The sequence below is a fragment of the Austrofundulus limnaeus genome, unplaced genomic scaffold, assembly GCF_001266775.1.
Source record: "Austrofundulus limnaeus strain Quisiro unplaced genomic scaffold, Austrofundulus_limnaeus-1.0 Scaffold1090, whole genome shotgun sequence".
In the NCBI taxonomy this organism is placed as follows: domain Eukaryota; kingdom Metazoa; phylum Chordata; class Actinopteri; order Cyprinodontiformes; family Rivulidae; genus Austrofundulus; species Austrofundulus limnaeus.
The window spans coordinates 9,841-14,242 of NW_013953492.1; positions in this window are offsets into that span (position 1 = coordinate 9,841).

A 4,402-nucleotide genomic window follows, 5' to 3' on the forward strand; every position below is an offset into this window, starting at 1 on the left:
TTTAATTTAATTTAAAGGTCACAGTTATGGTCATTTCAGATGTTTGTGAACTTAAACCCCAGAAGGTGAATTTTAAACACAATTTGCTTAATGCACTAACTTAAACATAAATGTTTTAATATTAATAGAATATATTCTAGATTTGAATAAAAGGATGTAATATAGTTAACAGTGAAACTGACTGAATTTCATCAACTAAAGATTACAGCTGTTCAGACTATTCATGCTTTTTGACAAAATGAACTCACAATATTTTTCCCATTTCAAAGAGCTACTTTCCTTATTAGTGCAGTTTCATATTGTATTATGTGCTTCTTAACCAATTGTTTAGTCTCTAATTTAATATTTGCATGACCAGAATTTAAGCTGCTTTATTCAGAAACACAGGGTTTTATTCAAATATGAGCCAGAAGGAACCAGAGTTCATTCATATAAACTCAGCTCCTGCTGAGGAATTAGGGTCTTGTGTCAGTCAGATGTGGTCGTCATGGTGATGAGTGACAGTGAGGAGCTGAACACCTGCATCACTCTGATGGAAAACAGGCAGAGCAACACGAGAGCAGGGAACAGACAGGGAAGAAGACAAAGTGAGGGAAAACTGATGGGAAGGGGAAGATTAAGAAGTTCCAGAGACAGAAATTTAATTTGAGGAGCAGCAGGGTGGCACTCAGCAAGAGTCTGAGTGTAAACACACACACACACACACACACACACACACACACACACACACACACACACACACACACACACATTCAACCACAAAGGTGGTTGTATGGGGGGAGACTTTTCCTAGATCTCAGCAAGTTAACCCCCTTCTTCCGTCTCTCTTACTCTCCCTCATGTTATTACATCTTCACCTCCCTCTGTAATTATTTCCTCCCCAGCTCCCCCTCCTTCCTCCCCCTCTTTTTATTATTTCCTCCACCCTCGCTGTCCTTCCTCCTTTGTTACTTCTTATTTAATCTAACTTCATTTTTGCCACCCCCTCTGCCTCCTTCCCCTGTCTCCCCCCTCTTCCTCTCCCTCTACTCTGTCTGTCTCTGTTAAATGGGTGCACTGACCCCATTACAGGGTGTTGGTGTTGCTGAGTGGAGAAGAAAGAGGAAGCAATGGGGGGAAAGGAGGAGCAGGAGGAGGAGAAGATGGGAGGATGGATTGCGTTTTGTGCGTTTTGAATGGGATGATTAATGAGCATTGCCTCCAGAGGGTGTTATCCCTGCTCCGGACCAGTAGGGACGCCACTGGGTCACCCCTCTTCATTTGTTCCCCCCGCACACACACAAACTGATACACACCGAAGCGTATAGAGATCCTCAGCAAACACACCCGTCACTGCTGACATTATCATTAACAACGGTGGGAAGGTGGGATCAGGGGGCCACAATAGCAAACACAACCCTGCGTTCACAGTTCATGAGGCACTTGTTATGGGACTCCACTGCCAGGACCAACTCCTCCTCAGGATACAAAGTCCTTCCCCGACCATTTCTTTGCGCATCATATTGATTTAATTTGACAACATGATTACATCTCAAATCAAATATTAATGTGTTGATATTAAACATTCTAACCGTTAGATTTTTTTTATTAATCAAGAGCTGTACAGTATGGATTCCTCTAGTGATTTATTTTTTCCAATTACACTGTTTAGTCATTGACAAATCTTTCCTTCAGGGCTATGAAAAAGTAGTTCTCAGCTCATGTTGTAGTTCACATTATGAATCACTCAGATATATGTATATGTAACAAAAACATGAAGTCAACATTTTTGAGTAATGATAGTTTAATGTACAGTCCTCCCACATAGAGTTGTGGGCCAGATCTGGTGTCAAGCTGGCACTGCTGGCATAACAAGTGGTTTGTCAACCAGATGTGGGCCAGGCAATGATGGCACTCTTTTTAAGATGCCATGTACGCCACAACTGGCCCAACGGGTTTAGTTTTGTTTTAAGTGTCCTTGGGTGTCCTGAAAGGCGCTTTTCAAATAAAATGATGATTATTATTATTAGTATAGGTGGCACAAATCTGTCAGTGCCACAACTGGCCCAGTTGTGGTTTGGTTTATGGGACCCAGATCTGTCAATGCCACAACTGGCCCAGTTGTGGTTTGGTTTATTTGGTCCAGATTTGTAAATTCCCCAACTGGCCCACTTTGGTTAGGTTTATGTGGTGTATTTGCCTGTGTCTGGACCACCTTTGGCAAATCACATCTGGACCACTAAATGGACATCATTCTTTGCAGTATCTGGGCCGAATGTTAGTGCATTGTGTGGGCCAGACAAATTTTGCTGTGTGGGTATACCCATAAACTGAATCCTGACCAGTTCCAAGAGGAAAATGATGAAGATAATGTCAGAGTGCAGACCAGCAGGGAAGTCCAACAAGACACAACATGCAGAGACCAAAATAAAGTTCATAAGTAGACCCAAAGCAGCTAAATACATGGTAATAAAAACAGCCAGCACTCCAAAAGTGTCAAACAATAAAAAAGACTTGAACAGATCTTGTGTAATTTTTTAAAAAAGCCATCTTTCAGAAGTCAAGATGAGATGTTCACCATTTTGAGAAAGGATGTGTGCAGAGCCAAATAAAAATGCTATGGACTGACGCTTGTGATTTCACTGACCACAGTGCCATTAATCTATGCAGAGCTTTTAAAAAAAACACCTCTGCATGGCGGGAACAAAGCGGCCAACCAACTCTGAATGGCTGTAATTTTCAAAAACAGACATGATTCCAGTGGAAAAAAATCACTGCATGAGCTCTGAAGCAATTTAAAAAAAAGAGCCAATGTGAACGAACAAGTACAAGTTAAAACTCTTCTCTGCACAAAGAAAGAAAAACAAGACTGAGAGAAAAGTCTGCCTCCAAAAGGGCCTCGGCTTATTTTTGATGGTCTGAGTGAAAAAAATGGAAATGTGCCCTGTGGCCTTGATGCATCAGAAATTGAAATTTGTTTTTTCGAGTCGTAGATGCTGCGTCCTTCAGGTTAGAGGGAGAGGCGGCACCCAGCTCGATATGGCATCAGTTTCACAGCAGACATCTGTGATGGCGGGTGCCGTCGTGCAACTTAAACATCTGTGAAGGTCTAACAATGTTAAACATGATGCATGGGTTTTGTTGCTACCGACCAGATGTCTCAGCTCTTATTTGCATTTATCCCTTTTGTTTGCTTAGATCTGTAGATCCTCTCTGATCCAGATCAACATTCAGGAGCAGAAGAAACTCCTAGAAAACGCTAGCGCCTTATAATCTAATTATATACCCATAAATTAGATTACTTCTCTGCATTCTGCTTGTAATTTACTGCCTCCAACGCTCGCTCTGCTTGACATTAAAAGCATTAAACCGGAGAACAAAGGTTGGTTTTTAATGCAAAGCAGCCACGAGAGAAGAAAATGCACAAGTCCGCAGCAATTCCTAAATTGTTTTTGGTCACTTTTGCTGGCGTATTTTGTTTTATATTATTTAAAAAAAAAACCAACAGGTGATAATTAACGTACATACAACTGCTCTTGAATTGAACTGACTTTATAAGATTGTTGGGTTTTGAAATGTTGCAGATTATTGTAACCACAAAAACAACAGCCTGTTTGTCTGTTCCGTTGTTGCCACAATGCAGTTCCACTCAACCACTGCAAAAAGTTTTTGTTAGAGGCAGGGGCATTGAGAAACAAACCTCCCATCTCGTCCTGTGTCACAAAAGGTTGAAATTCATAAACTTTTGCAATTGCGTCACCAATTAGTAGGGAGACACTAGTTTTTAGCTGAAACCTCTGGTTCTTGAGCTTAAATTCAAAGTCACAGTGTGGTTTGGACACCCCTTCAAAAAACCGATCCGTCGTCAGCCTTAACATTACATGTACAAGTGTGTCTCAAAGCAGGTTCTGATGCTGTTCCTTTAAATCCAAACAAGGTGCTTCGTGCCCTGTCCCTCTCCAGCTTCCAGAGCGGTCCATTGTAGCTTGAAAGAAGTGTTTATTGTGGAGGGCTGAATCTGACATAATTATAAATAAAAGCAGAAATATATAAATGAATCCATAAATAAATAAATACACTTAAAATCCATCCATCCATTATCTATACCGTATTCCTGTCAGAGTCACGGGGGTCACTGGTGCCCATATCCAGCAGCCCCAGTGCGAGGTACACCCTGGACAGGTCGCAAGTCCATCACAGGGCCACACATAGAGACAAACAACCATTCACTCTCTCACTCACACCTAGGGACAATTTAGAGTTATCAGTTAACCTAACAGTCATGGTTTTGGTCTGTGGGAGGAAGCCGGAGTACCCGGAGAGAACCCACGCATGCATGGAGAGAACATGCAAACTCTACCCAGAAAGGTCCCCAGGCCAGGATTTGAACCAACGAACTTCTTGCTGAGAGGCATCAGCTCTA